This window comes from Saccopteryx bilineata, chromosome 2 (assembly GCF_036850765.1).
Source record: "Saccopteryx bilineata isolate mSacBil1 chromosome 2, mSacBil1_pri_phased_curated, whole genome shotgun sequence".
NCBI classification, from domain to species: domain Eukaryota; kingdom Metazoa; phylum Chordata; class Mammalia; order Chiroptera; family Emballonuridae; genus Saccopteryx; species Saccopteryx bilineata.
The window spans coordinates 102523148-102546533 of NC_089491.1; the positions used below are offsets into that span (position 1 = coordinate 102523148).

Below are 23386 nucleotides of genomic sequence, written 5' to 3' on the forward strand. Positions count from 1 at the left end.
TCCTGCTGTTGGTGCAGCTGTGGGGCCCACACGGAGTCCTGGGAAGAGACCCACAGGCGCTCCCACATCTGGCTGGGCTATTTATAGCTCACAAAGGCCCATTTTTCTATGAGAAGAGTGGGCCTGTGGCAGTGCTGTCATGCCCACAGAAACGAACATTTTACTAAACAACTCTCTGGTACGTCGGCTCGTGCTTGTGCCAGTGCCCAGCCTCGAGCCTCAGACCCGCCCCACGGCTGTCCCACAGCACTTGTGGAGCTGGGTGGGGCCGTCCCCAGTGTGGCCAGCTCTCCCAGCACTGGGGAGGGACAGGTTTCTTCAGGCCCATCTCTTCAGCGTACTGAACTCGCCCCTCACCTGGCATTCTCTGGGCACTGGAGCCTCTGCATGGAAGAAGCACTGTAGTGGCTGGGAAGACAGACAGCCTACAGGATCAGTAAGTCACATGTGAGGAGTGAGGTGTGACAGGTGCAAAGGAGAGAACTCAGGTGCGGAAAGGGCAGCAGGAGGCTCTCTGAGAAGGGGCAGGTGACTGAGGAAAGAGGAGCTGAGCCTGGTTTGGAGAGGAGCATTCCAGGTAGAGGGAACCGCAGGTACCAAGACCAGGAGGCAGGAGCAGGCCTTCGGTGTTGGGGACCCTGTTGGGGGGTGCATATGAGCTTGTTGACACTCGGGAACATAAATCCCGGGAGTCCAGGGTTTGGACAGAACTGCAGGCTTCTGGGGAGAATGGAACATGGAGGGGGGCAGGGAGCCCCCTTAGACTGTGAGGCGGTCCTGGAGGGGGGCTGGTGCGGGCCAGGGTGCAGCAGCAGGGCTGGGGGAGCCTCAGTTGTATGTGTATTGGGCGTTGGGTCCCAGGGGACTTGCTGCCATGTAGGATCTGAGTTGGAGTGGGGATCAGGGATGCCCCTAGGTTTTGGCTGAGCACCTGGAAGGATGGAGGGTCTGTGTACAGACCAGTTCCCCCCCTCCCTCTGCCCAGACTGTCTTGGTAATGTTGACCCTTGGGAAGTGGGCAGCGTGGCCTGGGGACATGTGGCAGGGAGGAGACCCTGGCATTAGGGAGGCATCCAAGGACCAGCCCAGGGTGGGTCCCTGCTGGAGCACTGCGTGCCCCAGAGGGCAGGGGATGGGCCACCTCGCCTAGGAACAGGCCTCCCTGAGGTATCCATTAGGTGAGTGAGGCTGGCCATGTGGACACAGAGTGGGCCCGGCCCTTGGGGAGCCTCCATTGAGACTAGGGGGCAAGGACGAAGGCATACAAGGGTGGGGAGGGGTGAGGTTCCCAGCGGCTGCCAGGCTGTTCAGGAATTCCGATGGCCTTTGACAGGTGGGAGACACGGACAGGTGGCTATATGGGAAAGAGAGAACATCGCGGCCTTCAGGGGCACGAGACTTAGGGTGCACCCCAGCCAAGGCCTGCGGGGTGCTCTGAGTTGAGTGTCTGGACACTGAGGCAGCAGGAGGTGGGCGTTTTGAGTGTGGGCGAGGCGAAACCCACCCATACCAGGACACAGCTGGGCTTTAGGACTCAGCACAGCAGGGTGTGGGAAGCAGGAAGTGGGTTTCAGAAGGCGGGGCCTCCCTCCTCCCATTCAAACCTCATAAAGACAGTCTTCACGCCTCTCTTACTTCCTTTTGCTGCTTCATTGGAAGTGCACGGTGACCCTAGTCGAGGATTGCCCACTGTTCTCGTTCTAACCCGAGAGGCCCGGCTGTGTTCATTACAGAGACGAGACGAGGCCTCCTGTCTCCTTGTCCATCACGGGGACAGGAGCTGAACACCAGCCAGGCCGTGCTTCATTATGAACTTGGACCTGCTTCCTCTTTGGAGCCACTCACTCGGGCTGCAGGACTGGATGTTTGGTCTCTGGTGGGAGGCTGAAGAGTAGCCCCAAAGAAGGTGGGTTCTACTCCCTGGCGCTTCTCAGTGTCACCTTCTCTAGAAGTAGGGTCTCCGCAGAAGTGATTCTTGAGACGGGCGGTGATGCTGGGTTACGGGCCGGACCTTTTCTGAAGCCCACCGCAAGTGCTCTCAGAAGTAGGGCAGGAGGAGACGGGAAAGTCGGGGAAGCTGGTCTGAGGACATGCGCAGAGATCAGCGTGATGCGGGCTGGTGGCTGGTTTTATGCGTCAGCTTGCCTGGGCACAGGGGTGCCCACGTACCCTTTCAGATATGGCTCTGGGTGTGTCTGGGAGGGAGTTTCTGATGTGGTTAGCGTTGGAGTCTGTATGTGGAGAAAAGCAGACGCCCTCTCACTGTGGTGGGCCTCCTCCACGCAGGGGAGGGCAGAGGTGGGAGTGTCCCTGTGTCCTGCTGCCTCTGAGCTGGTCTGTCCTCTCCTGCCTTCTGTTCTGGACTCGGACTGGCATCTTCACCATCTGCTCCCCTGGGTCTCCAGCTTGCTGACTGCAGAACTCAGGGCCAGTCAGCCTCCGAGACCATGTGACCTGATGCATTACAATAAATCTTCCTTTGTGCATCCACCTCCTATTGATTCTGTTTCACGGGGGATCCTCCCTAACACAACTGCCAAAACCCGAAGAGAGCCAGCAGCCACCAGAAGCCAGGAGAGGCAGGTAGGGCCCTCCCTCGGAACCTCTGGAGGGAACGGCCCTGCCGACAGCTTGGTTTCAGCCCAGTCACACTGATTGCAGACTTCCTACCTGCAGAGCTGTGAGAGGAGGGGTTCCTGTTGTCCTGAGCTGCCCGGTGTGTGGTCAGTTGTTAGAGCAGGAGGAGGACACAGCTGGGATGCACAGTGCTACTGTAATACCCCAGCCACACACGAGGCTGTAACTTAGTGCGTGTCACCGCTGGGCCAGGCCATGAAACTCTGTTTTGTAGATCTTGCCAGATCAGCTTTGGAAAAGAACAAACTGCTCATCCTTTTGTCTGCGGGCCCTGATCCCAGCGTGCTCCCTCAGCAGCGGGAGAGAGGGATCTCTCCACTTTGTCCTGCTGGGGGGTGGGGCACCTTTGTTGCCAGACATATGTCTCTTGAGTCAGGGAGCTTAGGGCCTTTGCCCCTGTATGTGCACCCCGGGCCCCGTGTGCGTGTTTACCTGGGTCTCATGGCTCCGGGGCAGGGGGAGATTTGGACAGACCCACCATGGCTGTGCTGCCTTTGGCGTGGGGCAGGAAGGCAGGATAGCAGTGCAGGGACGGCCAGATGGAACAGGGCGCAGAGTAAAATTAGCCCTCTGCACACAGACTTTTGAAAGATTATTTTGTTTAATTTTTTTTTTATTTTTTAAATTAAAAATTTCAATTTATTATGTTAACATGGATTCACATGTTCCACTCAATGTAACACCCTTACCCCCCAACAATGTGCTGCCCATTAACCGCCTTTGCCCCCCTCCCCCTACCTCCTTCCCCTTTCCTTCTGGGCTTACTGTCCTGTTATCTGTATCTCTGTGTTATGTATATATAATTTCACTAATCCTTCTCTGCTCTCATCCCCTCATCCCCCTTCCCGCTCACAGCTGTCCCTTTGCTCCCTGTGACCCCACCTCTGCCTCTGTTCCGTTCCTCAGTTCACCTTGTTCATTAGATTCCACATATAAGTGAGGTCATATGGTATTTTTCTTTCTCTGCCTGGCTTATTTCACTTAGTATAATGATCTCCAGGTCCATTCATACTGTTTTCTTCTTTTTTGAAAGAGCCTTAAACAAGTGAAATAATCATGTCTAAGGACTAACGCACCAAAGAGAGAGCAAGCTCAACATGGGAGAGAGAAGTCACACATTGCTCAGCCCACTGCTGTGTGAGGGTCGTGCCACGGTCTGAGTCTCTTCTGGGCACGGTGCTTTTACCCTGTGCACAGTGGGGCACGCATGGATGAGCAGGGTGCGTGTACCCTTGGCATGTGCAAGCGCGGCTGTCCCAGGTACCCTGGGCTGCCCTCGGGAGCTCACGCCTGGCACTGACTCAGGCTGTCTGGGTGGCAGCCCCTATGTGAGCAGATGCCCACCCCTGAATGCCTCCTGTGTCCCCCAGATGCCCTTTATGCCTGAGTTCCCACTGTGCTGCCCGAGCATGATTGGCCCCACCCACACGGGAGCCTGGTGAGGTCAGGGCTTACCCTGCTGTGGCCCCGGCCCTACCTGTCCTGCAGGTAGAGGTCTACCTTGAGGTTCACGCCCTCAGCCCCACCCAGGACTGACAGCTGACAGCCTCACACACGGAAGCCGGAAGCCGGGCTCAGCGGGGTGGGCATGGGGCTGGGTGGGTAGGTGTCGGCCCTGCAGGCCCAGGGCTGCCCAGTCAGTCTGCGTCCCGAGCAGGTCCTCGTCTGGCAGCTGCTGGTGGCCCAGCCTGCTCCACAGGTGGCGGCCGTGGACTGGCGGGTCTGGGATGCACCCTGCAGAGTTGGCTCATTTGCCTCACAGACACCTGTGTGACCGGAGGCTCTGCAGGAACAACCAGACGTGGCACATCTGCTCCGAAGTCAGGGCAAGGTAAACCGAGAGGGAGCCTCCCTGTGAGAGGGGCACGGGGAGCTGACCCCCTGGGGAGGAGGCAGGAGGACGGGGAGCAGCCGTGCCGGTGCCAGACTGGTGTCCGACTGCTCTTACGTGTGTTTTCGTGGATGTCTCGGTCCGTCTAGACGTGGGGAGTGGCCGTGTGTCAAGGCTGCCCTCGAGGATGTGAGGTCGCTGGCACAGTGGGTGACCTTTGCTGGTGCATGTGAACCAGCTCCCATCACTGACCATGTGCCTGGTGGTCTGGTCTTTATCTTCCTGGGAGAGGGGTGTGGGGGTTGGCAGGGTCTAGCTCTGGTCCCTCCCAGGGCTGCAGGGACCATAACCTCGCACATGGATTGACAGGAGAGCTCAGCAGAAGGGTGTGGGCTGTCCTGATTTGCTGTGGTGCCTGCTGAAAGGAAACTCATTTCTTTCCAAATTTTACCTCGGGCTGTATACTTGCAGCCAGCAGAGGCGGTGGCTACCCAGGTGGGTTCCTGACCTCCCCCTTCTTGCTGAGAGCCCCTGACTGCTCCAAGACCCTGCAGGTGCCTGTCTCCCGTAACCCCCTGTGCTATGCCCCCAGCACGGAGCTCACGCGCCTTGCAGAGGGGTGTCCGCACAGGACACACTGAAATTGAAGCCCCTCCTTTCACGTAAGTGGGGCTGTGGGTGGGCACCAGTAACCCGGGGCTCTCTCCCACTCACTGTGATCCAGGCCATGTGAGGGATGTGGACCAAGTTGAGAGCCAAAGCCTGTAGCCAGCAGGAGAGGGAAGGACAGGTGGTCACTCTGGTGCCCTGGCCAGAAGCAGGTCGACACTAACACAGCAGCCTACCAGCCTTGCCTGCGATGGTCTGCGTGCCCACAGCCCTCATGATTTGGATACGTGTGCATGGAGCTGTGTGTCCACTGGATGAGAGGCATTTAAACACAGCTGTGGGACTGGAGGAGACTCTTCTGGTTTCACTGAGAGTGTCCCCCATATCCGGCACCTCCCCAGCCTCCCCGGCGATGGTCTCCTGCACAAGATGGTCACAGCTGCTCCACTGGCCAGCCCCCAGCACGTAGTCCTTGCGGGGAAGCCTGAGGTCATGTTGCTGATGGAGGCCACAGTCTAGTGGGGTTTTAGTGTGGGCTCAGTGGGAGAGCTGGAAGCAGAGAGTGTTGGACTGCTGTGGGGCTGAAATGCGAGAGGACTGCGGGGAGCCTGTGGGCAGGAAGCAGCCACGGCCACAGGGCAGAGAGGAGGGGTTGACGTTTAGAATCCTACAGCCCTGAGGAGGAGCCCCAGAGCTGGGCTTGGTGCCTCTTCCGGCTCCCTAGCCCCCTTCATGGCCACGGTGTCCTGACACAGCAGGGCCACCCCTCTGATGTCAGTGCTCTTTTAGCTGGGCCCTAGCACCTAGCCCTCTCCCCTAGGGCCTCTGGTTCCCTGACTGGAAAATCGTGTTTCCCCCAACAGGACAATGGCCTGCATACCACACAGGCCCCTAGAGAACCCCCTACAATGGCCCATACACTGCACAGGCCCCAGAGACCCTTCTACAATGGCCCATACACTGCACAGGCCCCAGAGACCCTTCTACAATGGCCCATACACCACACAGGTCCCCAGAGACCCCCCCTACAATGGCCCATACACCACACAGGTCCCCAGAGACCCCCCCCCACAATGGCCTATACACCACACAGGCCCAGAGGACCCCCTACAATGGCCTATACACTGCACAGGCCCCAGAGACCCTCCTACAATGGTCTATATACCACACAGGTCCCAGAGACCCCCCCACAATGGCCCATACACTGCATAGGCCCCAGAGACCCTTCTACAATGGCCCATACACCACACAGGTCCCCAGAGACCCCCCACAATGGCCCATACACCACACAGGCCCAGAGACCCCCCTACAATGGCCCATACACTGCACAGGCCCCAGAGACCCTTCTACAATGGCCCATACACCACACAGGTCCCCAGAGACCCCCCCCACAATGGCCTATACACCACACAGGCCCAGAGACCCCCCTACAATGGCCTATACACTGCACAGGCCTCAGAGACCCTCCTACAATGGTCTACATACCACACAGGTCCCAGAGACCCCCCCACAATGGCCCATACACCACACAGGCCCCAGAGACCCCCCCACAATGGCCCTTACACCACACAGACTGCAGAGACACCCCCCCACAATGGCCCTTACACCACACAGACTGCAGAGACACCCCCCCCACAATGGTCTTTACACCACACAAACCCCCAGAGACCCCCTCACAATGGCCCGTTCATCAAGCAGGCCCCCTTGAGAGCCTCCTTTCTTCTGGGAGGTCAGAGGCACTTGCCCCGAGGGGCCTGGGCTGCACTTGAAGGGTGGGGAGGATGGCACGGGGTGGGAGGCTGATGTATAGAAGGTGCCCGGGCAGAGGGCAGTGCCAAGAGGGTCTGGGGCCCGGGATGGTGGTGCCTAAGGTGTGTGCAGGTGAGGGATCAGAGGCAGAGAGCCGCAGAGAAGCCTCGAGTCCTGGTTCAGGCGGCGGGTGGTGAACCACTGGACTATTCTTGGTGGAACTGAAGGCGGGCAGTCTGAGTCCCCAGCACGTCTCCTCACCCCAGCTCTGTGTGCTCTTGACCAGGACTGTGCTCCAGCCATGGGATTGTTGTCCAGTGCACTCTTGGACGAGAAGGGGCTGAAATGATACTAAGATGTGGTGAACTTGAACATGGGTGGGTTGGCCATTTGACCACCATTTGTACAGTTGATTGTTTGCTAACTTTTTTTTAAAAGGGAAAGTACAGCACCTTCAAATACGTTTTTAAAAATAGAGATTTCTCTCACCTTTTCCCATAACCCGGGTCGACCCGTGGTGGTGCTCCGGCCCTGGGGTCTGATGGGCTGCCTGGGGTCTTGAGCTCTCTGCCCACTGAGCTTGCGCATGAGGAGCGCCTTCGAAGGGACAGGGGATCAAGTTTTGCATCAGGTGAATACCGCTGTGTGACACCCTTAGCCTCTCTCAGGCACTTTATTTTGTGAAATCTTTAGTCACAGCGGAAGTGTGCTTCCCTGAGTACAGGTGCCCCCTTCGTCCTGGCAGCACCGTAGGGAACAGCCTGCCGAGCGGGGGGCTCCATAGCAGGCTTCAGACCACGGGGGTTTCGGCAGACAGGTCTGAAAAGTAGAGAGGGTTCAGAACGCCCTGTTCTTTAACATAGATAGTTCTCAGGTTACAAGTCTATGGAAATATTTGTCAAGTATGTTGCAGCCTTCAGAGAAGTTTTTACAGTTGAGCAAGGTGGGGGTTAGGGGCGCTGACCACCCACCCACGCAGTTGAAAACTCACATGTAGCTAATGTCCGTCCTCCAATTCCCAGCCCCGGATCAAAAATACATGCATATCATTCTAGTCAAAGACTGTAAGGAGCACTTGAGTTCGTTCCCTCAAAATGTCTCTGAAGTCAGGCACAGTCTTTGTCTCCTGTGGACGAGAGAACGAGCGTTTTCATGAGGCCGGTGTGACTGGGCAGCTTTCCTCTCGCTCAAGGTGGGATGGGCTAGCGTTTTCTCCAAGTTTCTTGACCTGTTAGTAGTAGGAGTCACAGTCACCTAGCTCCCTGGTCAGATGTCCAGTACACCTCTTTGGATTTGTGCTGGTGCAAATCCCCAGGGCCCTGGGAAGCCTGGGAAGATGTCCCCAAGCCAGACTGGGTGTGGCATTCCACTGAGCCACACTGACACCGGCCTCTCCCGCGTCTTGTCTCAGGGCCTGACGCTCTGGGCGTTGTCGCCAGGGGCTGTAAGGGAGCCTGGTGCTAGAGGTCACTCGGTTCTAGCGGGCTCGTCCTTACGGCATCTGCATCCATTGCTCCTCTTGTCACATCGACTGTGTCCCTCAGAATGGCCTGCTCCCATGGTCTCAGGATCACAAGACAGCGTCCTGTGAGAAGGGCGGGCGGGGGGGGGGGGGGTCTGCCGTGTGTGCAGCCACCAGGCACCGCTGGTTCCAATGGGCAGGTGCACTGGGACTTGGAGTCTGGGACCGGGCACCTCTAGGGCTGCACCCTCTGTCACACAGGTGTGGCCTGTCTGTCTTGCTGAGGAGGGAGGCTCACACACTCAGTGTGTTGTGACAGTTACCTGTGTGCACCCAGGTCACAGTCCTGCGTCCTGTGGCACTGGACACACATCAGTAGACCTCCATTCCGGTGACCCTGGTGACCTGAGGTGGGCAGCAGGAGCCCATCATGGACGGCACACGTGGGCGGGTGCCTGTTGTTGCTGAGCACTGTGGTGGTCCAGGCCGGGCCCTCCCCTGACGCAGCAGCGGCGAGATGTGTAGCCAGCGCTGTGCTCTGTGTGGAAGGGGTGTGTGCAGTTCACAGGCTGGTTCTGGGGGCTGAGCCTGTCGTCTGGAGGCCCGGACAAGCCTCCCTGCCTACTACCCACTGCCTCATGTGTGCTCAGCACCCAGTGTGGGCACCCATCCCCATGCTGTGCCTCCTCCCAGGCCTCGCGGGGTGACGGGGACACCAGTGCACCCCACCTACCCCTCACCGACACCGTGACGTGGGCCCTGGGTTCGGCCCTTCTCCTCACAGAGCTCTAAGATGCCTTTCTCCCGGGACTGGAGCGCCTTCCCCCTGCCCCAGCCTGGCTGGGCCTTGCCCTGCTCCCTGAATGAGCCCACACAGGAGGACAATCAGGCCCACATCTTGCACAGCCGTCCATTCAAAGGGGCGAGAATGGGGCCAGCCCGTCCTGCGGCCCGAGGGGAGGCTCACTGCGGGGCCTTGTCCCCCTGCTGAAGGGAGCCTTGTCATGGCAGAGCGGGCCCAGCTGCCCACCGCCCGTCTCCAAGGCCCCACCCGGGCTGCCCAAAGGGTCAGAACAAACACGTGAGGCAGCAGAGGTCCCTGTGGGGATGGGACAGCCAGGCCAGACTGGTCTGTCCTGAGCACCATTGTTCCTGTGGCCAGTGTGGGCGTTGGAAGGTGAGGCCGCTGGGCCGGGTGTTTCTTGTTTTCTGTTTGTTCTTTACAGATGATATGAGGTGCTATTTTTGTTTTTTTACTAGATAAGCCCCAGAGGGTCTGCCGACTGGTGAGCACAGGACATATGAAAGTCCAGGTGTGATTTCTGTTCTGAGTGCTCGATGTGTGCGATCTCATTTGATCCCCAAGTGACTGGGGTCACGTGCGGTCAGTGCATTTCCTGATGAGGACTTTGAGCGCCCAGCGTGTTACTGAGAAGGAGGAAGACTTTCCTTATTACTCCCATGGATGGGCTTCCATTTCCCCAATTCTCAGGGCTCAGTGGAGTAGGATTGCGTGAGTAAACAAGCAGGCATCCTTCCATCCCTGCTCTGAGTGACCAGGCCCAAAGGACCGGCCACCCTTCTCGAGAGCCAGAGGTATGTCCCTGAGAATCTTGTCTGTTCATGCAGCTGGTCAGCGAGCATCCAGGGCTGAGGCTGTGACTCTGGGCAGGTGTCCTGCTGGCCTGGGCTGGTCCTGGTACTTCCCTGGACAGCTGGTACAGGTCCCTGCGGACATATCACGGTGACGGGGAAGGGGTTCTGAGTGTTGGCTGTCTTCTTCTCTCGCTAGGGTTCTTCCACCTCTTGGTTTCTCCATGTCACTCGCGTCTGCTCTGGAAGGAAGCAATGGAGGCGATGGGCACCGACCCACCTGCCACCGGGGTGGTGGCCATGGGGCGACATTCAGGCCAGGCCTTCCAGGGGCTGATGGCCAGCAGGGTGGCTGTGAGTGGGACCTGTGGGACTGGTTGAGGACCCTCCCTGCTCCACATAAAGAAGCAGGTGTGGCTGCCACAGCATGGGCTGCCATCTCCTTTGCAACGGAGCTCTGGTGGCGAGGGGCGCGCTGGGGACCGTGTCCCTTGTCGCCCCCTGTGTGTCGATGTCGGAGAACTGGGGTGAGCACCGTCCCCAGAGAACAGCCAGGAGGAAGGACACGCGGGGCAAAAACTACCCCAGAAACTCCACCACGCCTGCTTGACGGGGCTGCAACCAGTGTCTCGAGGCCTCATGAAAAGAAAGGGTGGCCGGGAAGCGCTGCGCTGCGGACCGGGCTCTGAATGGGGGTGCTTGTGGCCCTCCCAGAACTGGGGTAAAATTTGCATCTGAATGGCTAATCTAGCCGAGATTGCCATGGAATGTTTTGGTTTTCTTGTTGTCTTCCAGTTTCTGTTAACAGTCATTTGCATTTTTATTCAGCTAGCGTTCTTAAAAATAATACTGCCGTATGATTGCCTGTATCCCTTACTCTCCCTAGCCGTGGATGTCGGCGTTGGCAGCGCCTGCACTGTCTCCTGGGGGTTTTGCAGCACTGGCCCTCTGCCCATCCCTCCCCCCACCACCCCCACAGTAGCCGACGGGTTTTGTTTGGACTTCCCAGGGTTAAAAATGATCTATTAATTGCTTCTCAGTGTCGAGGAGTTGGGAGGCCACCTGAGTCGTGCCCGCACTGAATCCCATCACTGAAGGCAAGAGGCCGAATGACCCCTACAGATGCCCAGGTCTGAGTCTCGTGAACCTTTGAATGTTAGTGTCCATAGTAAAGGGACTTGGCAGGTGTGATCAGGGACCTTGAGGTGAGGGGGCGTCTGGATTACTGGGTGGGCCGGAAGGGAAGCACAGGACTACGGTGAGAGTGTGTGTGTGGGGGGGGCAGTCCTGGGAGAAGGTGCCCTCGGCTGGCGTGGGGATGGAGACAGTCCCTCTGCTCCCTTAGGGTCTGCAGGGGGGCCTGGGAATGAAACGGACAAGGGACAGGGTAGCAGGAGAAAAGGCAGAGAGATTTTAACATCATTAGGGGCACAGGGGCTGTGCAGAAAAGAAGTAAAAATCTAATATCTTGAGGGGTTTATATATTATTTTAAGAAAGAGTGAGAAATCATGAAGTGACCAGACAAAGGAAAGATGGTCAGGCCTCAGAGGCAGTAAATTGTGGGACGGTGACAGGAGACCTGGCAGAGGAGGGACTTGGACTAGGCTTGTCATACAGACTCCCTGCTGTGTCTCGGGCACACCTTTACAAGAGAAACGGCAGGCCTGCTCTTCCTCAGATTGGGCGGGGGGACTGGGGCGGCAGGGGTCTCTTTCTGTACCTCAGCTGCCTTCAGATCACAGCAACCCTTGTGCCCAGTGGCCTGTTAGGAGTGGCTGTCCTGGTCCTCTCCACTGGCTCTGAAGGTAGAGGGAGGGGCCATGAGCCAAGGAATGCCAGCGGCCTCCGGACGATGGGGACAGCGAGGAAACAGACCCTCCCCGGAGCCTCTTGAAGGAGCTGGGCCAGCTCTGGGATGTTAGCCCAGTGAGTCCTAGGCTGGACTTCCGGCCCCCAGAACTGTTCAGATGATGAGCGTGTTTGTAGCTGAGGAGACCAGTCCAGGCACTTCACGCCGTGGTCGTGCATAGAGGAGTGTCTCAACCTCTCAGAGAGACGGGACAAGTGAGGCCAGAGGGCAGCAGCAGGAGGGTAAGGTGTCATGTGACCCTGTGTCCTGTAGGCCATTCATGCGTGAGCTGTGTGGGCACCCCCCAGCGGTGTGCGCAGACGCCGAGGGGCTGTGGGCCGAGAAGGGGTTCACAGGCACGGGCACTGCCGCCAGTCTGGGACGGGGCTTGGCATCACACCCTCTGTTCGGCAGGCCTGGAGGTCGCCGGCTCACCGAGGGCAAGTGGGATTCAATGATGGAAAGAGGAGGGTGAGGCATCCTCAGTCACTTGGGGTGGAAGCAGGAAGTGTGTCTGGCCAGGCCCTGGCCTCAGCATTGCTGGGAGGGAGCAGGCAGCCTGGCGAGGCCTGCCCTTCCTGCCCTGCGCCCTGTGTGCTGGAGGAGGGCCCGTCTGTGCTTTCGGGGCCAGGGAGTGACGGCAGGCCCCAGTGCACAAGGAGAGGCCGATGTGAGCTGGGCCTGAGAGCCCACCTGCCCAGGTGCCCAGGTGCCCAGCAGGAGGCGTGAGGGGCCCGCGACTGGTCCTGCTCAGAGGCACGCAGCCTCCCCAGCCCTGGCCACCACTCTGGCCCACCTCTTGTGCTGGTCTCGCCTCTCGTGCACCCTTTCAAAGGCTTGCCATCTGTCCTTTCCTGTGACACAGTTTATCTTGTGCGTCGCGACCGACCCTTTAACTTGGCAAACCGCCCAGCGGGGCCTGAGACATGAGCTCCTTCCTCCGGTCTTGAGCACGTCTGTTCTGGCACACGTCTCCACAGGTCTGTGGCCTCGGCCGCGAGTGGTGTGTGGGTCTCACGGCACCTCGATGTGGCTGCAGGGCAGCTTCGTGTCCGCACGGTCAGCGGGTTTATTTCTAGGTCTTGGCTTGTTCTGTAACATTTCCTGAAGGTTCGGAGGTCTGAGTGTGACGCCCACACTCCCTCTCCCCACCCGTTCTGCGGCTCCCTGAGCTCTGAGCTTGGTGTCGGTGGCAGGGCGTCTCTGTGGGAGTTTGACCTTGTGCTCTCAGCTGCGTGTGGGGGAGGGGACTGTAACAGAGGAACGGTTGCACTTGCCACCAGAGGTGCTGCTGAGGACGTCCCGAGATGCACTTTGCCCCGTCAAGGCCGTATCAGACACTTTTCCGGATCCTGAGCTGAGGGAAGACCTCTTTCCAGCAAGCCACGGAAATCGCTGTCCGGTCAGTGTCGGCTCCTACCCTGGTCTCTCCAGAGTTCTCTGCTCGCACTTCACTGCAGACACATGCACACACACACACACACACACACACACGTCCTCACCGACCTTGGGTTTCTTTTGCATGTCAGCCTGGGGTCCAGCCCGTGTGGCCGGGGGATCTGGGTGGGAAGAGTGAGCCTTGGCCCAGCTGCATCCTGTGTCCTCCTGCTGACATCCTCGCTTGAAGTTTCCCAGAGTCTGGCTCACACCGGGACCTTGACCCCTGACCCTGCCTCCACTCGGCTTCCTGATGTATGGTGGGGGTGGGACAGCCATGGAGCAGGAGCCAGATGGACGTAGGACAGGCCTAGCTGGCCATGCAGGCAACCAGAGTCCTCTTTTCGGACATAATCGCCTCCCCTGGCCAAGGTCTGTCTCATCCTGTAGCTCAGATACCCGGAGACAGATGTCGCCTGTGCTTCTGCGGGGCAGTGCTGTGTGGGTTCTTGCCCCCACTTGCAGAGGTCCACTTGGTGGGGCTGACCCTGGCAGAAGGCCCAAGTCAGCGGGGGCAGGTGGAGGTAGTAGAGTTGGCTGGGCCCCCTGGGAGGGGTGGCAGTCGGGGCATCTGAGACGTGGTGACCGAGTGCCCCCTTTCCTGTCAGGAGTGGAATAACATCACATTGTGTGTCTCCACTCCGTTTTATTTATCCATACATCATCTGTGGACATGGGCTGCTTCCCGCTTTGGCTGTGTGGACGGAGCTGCTGGGAACACGGTGTCTGCATCCCGCCCCCTGGCGCCCCATTCTCTCGGGGAGATGCCTGAAGTGGAGCTGGTGGATCACGTGCCAGTCCTACGCTGAACTTTCTGAGGAGCCGCTAGACGGCTAGACTGCGTTCTATAGTGGTGGCGCCCCTGTGCACTCCCACCAGCGGTGCTCCTGGCCTCACTTTCTCCACGTCCTCGTCCTCATCTTTGTCCTTGACCTTGTCATCATCCTCACCAGTGCTGGAACTCTGTGTTTCCATACTGGCCATCTTAAGAGTGCAAGGAAGCTGTTTCCGTGTGTAAAGCCTGTTTGGGATCTCACCTAAGGTCCACATGGTTACTAAGCATCTTTCTGCAACACGGCACGTCTGTGTTTTCTGATCTGTGTGTCCTAGGAGAGCATCTTATGCTGTGTCAGTGACCAGTAGCTTGCGGGCGGTGCATAAAAGACATAGAGCCAGGTGCCTAGCCCATGGCCATGGGTGTATAGCTGGTGTGGCCTTGGCCCGTGACCTCTCACGCTGCTCTAGGTCAGTCCCAGCCGCCACCTTTCTGTGTGTACTACCTGAGGACTTGGTTGAAGGGAGGGTCATGGCACTGACCCTCTGGGACCATTCAGGCTGAGGAGTCGGGGCCCCATGTGTGGCTTCCCTCTTGGTTTCCACTCAGAACCTCAGTCCGCATTGCCCATGTATTGCCTTCAGCAGGCCCCACGTGAGGCAGGTGTGTGGCCCAAAGGTGCCTGGCCTGCCTCTGCCTCCACTCCTACCCAGTTTCTGGGCCTCTGCGTGTGCATGTGTGCTTTATGTATGTGTGGGTGTGAAAGCACTGTATGTGTTCATGTGCATATGTGTGGTGTATTTGTGTATGCATGTATTTATGTGCATGCATGTGCGGTGTGTGCATTGTGATATATGTGCATATGTGAGGTGTGTTTGTACATGTCTGATGTATATATACATGTGTGTGATATGCCTTTGTGTATGTGTGTGTTGTTTGTGTGCATACCTGTGGTGTGTATGATGTATTTATACAATGCACATGTGGGATGTTCATGCGCATGTGATGTACATGAGTGTGCATGTTTTACGTGGTGCATATGTGCACTGTGTTCATGTGCATGTGTGTGGTGCATGTGTGGTGTGTGCATGCATGTGTGGTGTGTTCATGTGTGCACATGTGTAAAGTCTTCTGTATTTGCATCTGTGGGTCTGGCCACGACCTTCCCCAGTATGTGTCAGCAGTGGGTTGTTTTGAGCTCTGTGGAGGGTGTTTTCCAGCCCCTGGCTAGGAGGCAGCTTGGGGCCCCCTGGGAAGGGATACGGGCCCTGAAAACTGTAAGAGGATCTGGGAGAGATGGACCGGCTCCACCATTTCCTGGGGTCCTTCACTCACCATCTTAGCCCAGCACCAGACCTCCCACTGGGAAGGGACTGTGTCTGGGAGATGAAAAGACTGTAGAGGGGAGATCTGAGCTGTGAGCCGTGGGGACTGGGGCCCTGGGGAGCTTGCAGGCAGGGAACAGGAGGGAGCAGGAGGGCGGCCTCGCTGTGCTCAGGGGTGGGTGCCAGGCACAGTACACGGAGACCAGCCCGGCCCTCACTGTGCCTTGTCCCGGAGGGATGTGTGCTGCTGAACCCGGTTGGGGCAGGACCCATGCCCAGGATGCCCCAGGGGCCATGGTCTTAGGGGTGCAGCTGGTGTGGCTTGGGGTGTGCGATTCATGGGCTATATGCACTTGCAGGTTTGCCTGTTGTGGGATGCCCTGCTCAATGGTACCTGCCTTTCTCTTTATCTGTTACTCTTACTTTTGTCATTAGGAAAGAGCGCTGGAGGGGCGTCCACCTCCGTGTCTCAGTGTGCTCGTGCCCTCACTCAGGCGGTCTGATTTCCTCCCTGTTAGCAGCCTCTCCCATCAGACCTTGGCTCTGCAGTGCCCCTGGGGAGGAGGGGGTGTTGTCCCAGCTTCTCCAGACACAGGAAGCGCCTGCCCAGAGCAGCATGAGCGACTGTGCTCTGCTGGGACCACCCTGGTGCTGTGTCTGCACAGAGCCCGAGGGCCCTGTGTGACTGTCCCGTAGGGCTTCCTTCCCCCTCAACAGCAAGTGTCCCAGGAGTGGGGACTGTGGGGTCAGCTCTGCCTCGTACGGGACACAGTGTGGGCCTCCAGTGTCAGGTGGAGGGTTGGGGAAAGCGAGACGCAGCAGAAGTGCCTGTGGCAGGCTGTGTGGTCGGCTTGGCAGTGTCCCTCCTGCTTTGTGGACCGTGATGACTTTACCCCTTCAGAGCTCGTCCCCAGGCACGCAGACTCTGGGTAACCCCGTGGCATCCGAGATGGTGGGAGGGGGCTGTGAGCTTTATTCTCCAAGGGACAGAATCTCATGGCCTACATGGTTCAGCGTTAAATCAATAAAGTGAGTCCTGATTGAATGCTGGTCAGGGGTGGCTGGCCACTTTGGATGCTGCTTGTGCTCACAGGGAGCTGTGGGCTCACTCCCCAGGCATTAGGGGTGATAAGGGGGCTTGGGATGCAGAATGTCTGTCGGGGGCCGTGGGTGAGCCCTGGGGAGGGCAGCGCAGTTCCCCAAGTGTACCTGGGGCTGGCGCAGGGCCCAGGGAACGCCTCTCCTGACCTTGGCTTTCATAGGCTGTCTTTGTACCATCGACAACGCTCCTGACCTCCAGCCCTCCATGGTCTCCTTGGTCCTTCTGCTTCAAATAAGGGTGTTAGGTTGCTGCATGAGTCAGTGTTCATTCACATCAGCAGCACCTGTCCTCAGGCTGCCGAGGGTTAGCAGGTGCCATCCCGCAGGGTGATGATGTTTAGGACAGGAAGTAAGAGTCGGAGAGCGAGGCCAGAGATGCAGAAACCAGCTGGAGTTCACCAGGTGCCCAGGACAAGCTTGTGCCCTCTCTGATCGGTTTCTTTGGGGAAATTCAGTATATAAAAGGCAAAATGTGAAACTTGTCGTGGCTGCAGCTCTTAGCAGGGTTGGGTGGTTACCGGGGGACGTAGTTAAAGGCTCTTTGCCATTCGGGCCATTCTGCGGTAGATATGAGCTATGTGGCTAACCTTGGCAGTGGCAGGTGCTGTTAGAAACCAGGCGCACACTCTGAGGTCGGCTCTGTTGTATAGCTCAGAGGCCGTGGGCGGCGGAGTTGTGAAGCCGGCCCCGGTCACACCGCTGGTAGCACCCAGAGCTTGAGGCCAGCTGTCTGGGCCTGGTATCTGGTCTGATTTGTCTCTCTCGGGGCTAAATGACAGGTCAGACCTGGACACACAGGGCAGCACAGGTGTGGGGTGGATGAGATGGACCCCACAGATGCGAAGACATAAGACTGGACCATGCTGAGGACCTGAAGGTGCGGGGCCTGGTCTCGCTGAGGGACAGGGGGACTGGAATGTGTCTTCAGGGCCTCAGGCCACCTTCCCCTTCTTTGGGAGGGGTGGTCTGGGCGTGGGGTGGTCCAAAAAGACTGCAAAAGAGAATCTGGAGAAACTGCGGATATTTGGGAACAACACGATTGTTTTGTAAGAAAAATACCGAAAAGTGAATTTTCTGATGTAAAGAAATTAGAAGATGGAGGAAAGTCCAGAGGAGATATTTAAACATGCCCCTGAAGTCCCCGCCCAGCACAGAGGGCTGCACACCCCCGGTGTCCCCGTTTTGCCTCTGACAGGTGGTTGGTTACACCTCTGAGGTCAGGTGCCCCAACGAGCTCACCTGTCAAAGCAGGTAGAACCGTCCGGCCAGCATCCGGGAGTCGAGGGCGTGTGCCAGGTGCTCGGGGCGTGTGCCATCCTCAGCCCTTCTGAGTGAGCTCACGTTTAAGTGCTGCCTTATCGTCTCCCTGCATGTAGTGATGTGTTGTATTCACCTGTACCTGTCAGTAAGCGTGGACTTGGTGGCCTGTGCTACCTGAGCAATGTCTTGACTGTTAAGTGACATGGAGGTAAGCATTCCTGGGGGACTTGGCTTCCTTTTGAGCCTGTGAGGTGCTGAGGCCGAAGAGACCGTGTGGCAGAGCTCGGCAGGCCCCTCTGGAAGGCCTGTCTGTCTCCACCCTCACCTGGGACCAGAAACTTTTGTGAGTCCTTGTCTTGGTATGGGAAGATGTGTGTAGAAGCCTTGCCACTGGGCAGCTGTGGGCTGTGGCCCTGGGCGGGGCTTGCAGTCGTGTGGCTCTCATCCCCCAGGGGACAGCTCATTGTTTCCCACTGAAGAGAAGATTGAGGACCTGCTCCCCCCCCTGGTGGCGTTCACACTGGGGTGTGTGGTACAAGAGCGATGTCCCCAGGGGTCTCAGAGCAGGGTGGGCTGGTCGGGGCAAGCCGGACGGGGCCTGTGCTTCCAGTTCTGGTTTGCAAGTAGAGAGATGATTGCAAAACAGTGCCGGTTCTGGGATTTTGTCATGTATGTCCTTGCCTCTGAGTAGTGCCCCCTCCCTGTGGCTTCAGTGTTTCTGGAACCCTCTGTCACCTGTGGAGTCTGTCCTGGGCAACCAGGTGTGCACCCCGTCTCCTGCAGAGCCGCTGTGTGGCCCCTGTGCTGATCACAGGTCAGGGTGAAGCAGCAACCTGGGAAATGTCCAGACAGGTTTCTCAGTTAAGAGTTTTTTTAATGAGGTTTCATTGTCGTTTATGTTTTCAAAACGTCCTGTCTATGACAGCTTGGCCGTGAGTAGGAACCTGGAAGGCTCGTGATTCTGACCATGAAACTAGTCACTTTTCATTCACTGTGCGGACTTCGTTTCATGCCAGTTATTTCATTTGAATGCTTTTGTTTTGTTTTGTTTTAAGCTGGCAAGATAAAACGATTAATGTGTGTTCTCGTCTGGCCTGATTGGCAATGATCTGTTAATTTGGCAGGTGATCCTCCCAGACTTCCTGGGGAGGCACATTCATCCTCTGGGAAGTGCCCGCTGGACTGCTCACTTGGAGCAAGTCGGAGATTTGGATTTAATAAGAAACTGGATGCCAGAAGCCCGTTGAGGCCCAATCGTGTTTACTGACTTGGCAGTCCCCTAGGTCAGGGTCTCCCACATGGGAGGGCACACAGCCTTCTGGCCCCAAGGAGCCGTGAGGTGTTGCTGGGTCAGACATCGGTTCTGGACACTGGCCCTCTGCTGGTGTGGCTCCAGAAGTTGCCAGGCCTTGGTGTTTTTATCTGGGAAATGGGGATGATGATGTCATGGTTCCTGGTTCACCTGGTTGCTGCAAGAGTCTCTGTGAGGAGGCAGCTGGTCCCCGGTGCCCTCTGGTGACCTGACTCACTCGTCTTCCTGCCGCAGAAGGTGCTTGCTGCAGTGACGGGAAGTTTGTGCTCCCTATGTGTGTCCCCTGGCTCGCCTGGGGCAGGCAGGGCTGAAACACCACAAACCAGAGGGGACCGGGTGGCCCAGGACCGGGTCGACAGGGGTGTGGTCCCCAGTGGGCGGAGGGACGGCCTCCAGGCCCTGAGTGGTGATCTGTCTCTGCAGCAGCTGGGGCTGCCCTGGCTGCAGTGCTTCCTGAGCCTAGGACAGGGACACCTGTGCCCAGGATTCCTTGCATGTCCCCTCCCCAACCTCCATGGGCTGCACATCAGCTTCTGGACCCAGAGCTTCTGCTGACCAGGTGAGGGTGTGGATGGGTGGGTGGAGTTGGCAGGGAGGACCCATCCAGCCCCGAAGGGATGGCCCAGGCCACGGACAAGGTCACATACGAAGAGGAGCATCCTGCTTTTCCTGGTCACCTGCTGCGGGCTGGGTCCGAGCTCGTCGTCTGCTCTTCCGGAAGGCACTTCCTGTCTGGGGGCACCCACCGTCCCACACCTGGAGGTGGGCCTGGTGTGAGCGTTGTCACTGGGTCCCAGCGCTGGGGAGAGCGGGTCCTGGCGGAGCGGAGGGCCGATAGGGCGAGGGCTCTCTGCCTCGCTTCTTCCTGACTGAAATGAGGGGCAGGGCTGCCGGGGTTTCAGGACGTATGAGTCCTGTGCCTGGTCAGGGCTGCCGTGCCCACACCAGGCCCTCTGTGGGCACTTGTAGACCTGGTCCATGTCCCTCGCCGTTTCTGGCACGCAGAGGCTCAAGTATCCTCAGCAGGGATGTGACTGGGCGGCGTTGGTGGGCACTGAGTGTGGGGCCCAGAGGGAAGCCGTGGCGGGGGGGTGGCCCCGTCCTGAACCCATGACCGCCGAGAGCATGAGGACATGCCCTTGCAGGAAGTGGCACCTGCACTGGCCCCATTCGGTCTGGACCGCATCCTGTCGTGCAGTCATAGGGAAAGCAGAAGTGCCTGGGGCGGCCTGGCTAGTGCTAGTGGCAGGCTAGCAGGCAGAGGGGCCTGTCCCCAGGACCAGAGACCCAGGACTGGGTCCGGGCCGACTCTGTCTGAGGTCAGCCCACAGGACACCCCGTGTCCACTCAGGGCAGTGACCACCCAAGGGAGCTAACTGCCGTGCTTACCAGATTACACACAGGTGACCATTTGCCCCGAGGAGTCCCCGCCTCCGGTTCCTCAGTGCAGGGAAGGCAGGAGCTCCCCCGGGAGTGGGGGCATCAGGAGCCCGCTAGACACAGAGGCCCGCACTTGGACTTCTCAGGCACCTGTGCCCACAGGAAGGCCCAGGCACCTGGCTGGCGCATGGGTGGGTAATGAAGGGAGTGGTTTATTTATGCTTCTGTGACGCCCCCACTGGCACTCAGCAAAGATAGGGTGCCAGGAACCGAAGGAGTGAGTTGCGCAGTGGGGTGGCCTCGGGCCCCACCTGGCTGGGTAGCAGAGATAGCGGGCGACGTCCCAGGTTCAGTCCTGGGGGAAATGAGGCTTCCAAGCTGTGTCACCTCCCGTAGCATGATGCGGTTCCATAGGAGTCCACACACGCCTGCTTTCTGTCAGCCCCATAACGCCAGAGGCCAGGGAATGGTCCTGTGAAGGGTAATGATCCACACTTCCTTAAAAAAGCACGTGTCCCACCAAGAAGGGTCCTAAAGTCTGGGAACACGAAGCCCTTTTCTCTGGCTGGCCCTGTGCTGGGCCCCACATGTAGGGTCCCCTGTGTTCTGTCCCTGAATCCTCTCCTCACGTCCCTGGTCCCTGGATGAAAGTGCTCAGCAGGCACAGTGGCGAATATGTCCCTGAGGTCTGTCTCTGGCTGAGCACCTGGTGTAACCACGTCCCATGTAGAGTACGACTTCTTGCCTCTGCCCTGTCCCAGGTGTGAGCTAAGTTGTTCTGGGCCAAGATGTACCCTCTGCAGGGACAGGTGACAGGGCCCTAGTGGAGGTGGAAGGGCGGCCTTGCTTATCATGGTGCAAGAATGTTCTAGAACCTTTTAGGTTTTCCAGTCCGTTTTGGTTCCTGGGAGTAGTGAGGGTCGACGCTCCTGGTGGGAACTGGGGTGACCACTCTGCCTCCGTTCCTAGCCGACTGCCCAGCTGTGGTCCCCAGAGCAGGGCGCCTCCTGGGGGTGACAGGAGACAGAAGTTGTGAGCCCCCCAGAGGGACTTCTCCCACCTAGAGGGTGACCTGGTGGAGCGCAGCTGCTGCTGTTCCATCTCTCACTGCTTTGGAATCCTCTGGAAGATGGCCCGGGGCTCCAAAAGGGCACACGTCCCACCCTGTGTTGGAAAGACAGGCCTCCAGGGACCCGGGGAGCACTGGCTCGGCTCAGGGAGCAGGTTGAAGGTTAATAGATCGGGGTCCATCTCGCAAGGCGTGTGAGATATGGAGAGACCTCCCTGGGTCGAGACGGGCTTCAGAGCCACACCCTGGAGCCTGGGTGCTTGGTGGCGTCTGTGGCGAAGGCCTGGCTTCCTGCACGAGGGACTGCAGCGAGGCTGCTCCCGCACCTTCCTGCCCTGTGAGGGTGCGAGTGTTTGGTTTTCCGGTACGGCCGTCTGGCCCCAGAGTACACGCTCTCCTGATGCTGACCTTTTGAGAGGTGTCTGCACCACCTTGGGCTCAGACCGAGGCCCCTCGAAATCGGAATGACATCATCTTAGGTCGTCCCCTCTCTTGTCACTCACAAACTGCAGGGAGGAGCCTCAAGGGCAGGGTAACTGTCAGGGTGACTCGGGTGGTGTCCTCTCTAGGTTCCTCGGAGGTGCTGCTTGCATGGGTTGCGCCTCTGCTGGTTACGTGGAAATGACTGAAATTCTGACTGTGATGTGCAGGTAGATGGTCGGACAGGAAGTGTCTTAGCAGCAGAGGCTGGTGTTTCCCAGGTCGGAAGAGTGGGGGCCTCTCCAGGCAGAGGTGGGGCCCCAGGGGCTTGCTCCCTTCCCCTCTCAGCTTGGTGTGGGGTGGGCGGGCTCTGGCCCGTGAGTGCTCTGGGAGGCCGATCCGCCTCTCCCAGTGGCTGCTCGGCCCTCTGTTGACCGGTATGGGCTGCCGTGGTTTGGCCGTGGCTCAGAGACAGCAGGGTCTCGGCTTCAAGGTGCTCACCAACAACGGGGGCAGAGCTGGCATCCCTGGAAGTCCCTTTGGAGGGTATGAACACTGTTGAGTCAGAACAGAGGGTCTGTGTGGACAGTATGTACACAGAATAGTGGACAGTCAGAAGTCCAGCATCGTACTGAGTGGAAGTTGGCAGCCCGAGGTGATGGACTGGTGAACATTTTTTTTTGTCTTGGCAGGAGGAAGGTGACCTGGGGTGTCTGTGGAACTTTTGACAGAGAGTGTGGGTTCTTCAACAGCCACGTCCCCGGGGGAGGCCAGACTCAAAGGATAGGCTTTGTGTTGGCTTGGGCTATGCTGACCGGAGCTTGGTATCAGCCGGCGGTCGAGCTGGCCTGCTCTGTAGCTCTGCTGTGTAGTTTTAAGGAATTACTAAAGATGAAGGCACAGAGAATGGTGTTTTGTGGTTTTGAGACTTTAAAAAACCCTATCTCAGGCCTGGACTTGTCAGGGCTCTGAGGCTCATCCCTCTCACTGTGACAGAGCTGGTTTCCTCCTCCATCTGCAGCTGGGCTGGTCTGCGGGCCGTGCAGGGGGCAGCAGGGTCTCGTCCCCTGGGGAAACCACACACACTCTCCCCCAGCCCCCAGCCGTGGACATCCAGAGAGTCAGCGAGCAGCCGAGGGTGCAGGACGCTGCCACAGGCGGCCCAGAGTGCAGTCCAGAGCCAGCCCGGCTCCCAGATGATTCCAGGCAGATTCTTTGACGCCCTCACCACCTTAAATAGCAAAGAGAACAGGAGCCGCCGTTTCTGAAGTGCCTGGTGTGGGGCCGGGATACCCGTTTCTTCCTCGAGCTCCTGGGGCCCCAGCTGTGAGAGCTGTGCAGAGTGACCCTGGCCCTGCTCCCTGTGACGCGCCCATCCCCGGAGTCACAGACTGCCCTGGAGCCGGGTGGCCGGCGGGTGATTGCCGTACCCTGGAGGGGAATCGCCGCTGTGACTGTGGCTCTGGGCTGCTTCCTGTATTCTGTGAGTCTTTTTCTACTTGACTGCAGTTCCTGAAACCTGTCTCACCAGGGCTCCGAGGGACCAGGGCACCTGAGGAATTCCTCTTCTCCCCTT

At 58.3% G+C, this 23386-nt stretch overlaps 1 protein-coding gene across 9 annotated transcripts in view; it reads left to right on the forward strand.

Annotated features, from left to right (window-relative positions):
- SEMA4D (semaphorin 4D) overlaps nt 1-23386 on the forward strand; it is a 112378-nt gene that overhangs the window by 40815 nt on the left and 48177 nt on the right. The window contains exon 1 of one of the 9 annotated variants that reach the window (XM_066257525.1): nt 1660-1906. The exons of 6 other annotated variants lie outside the window; for them this stretch is intronic. The gene's annotated coding sequence lies outside the window, so the exon portion shown is untranslated. Of the gene's footprint in view, nt 1-1659; nt 1907-4321; nt 4469-19360; nt 19501-23386 lie in introns of those variants that run through there. 2 more of the 9 variants (XM_066257526.1, XM_066257527.1) reach the window with 2 other exon arrangements.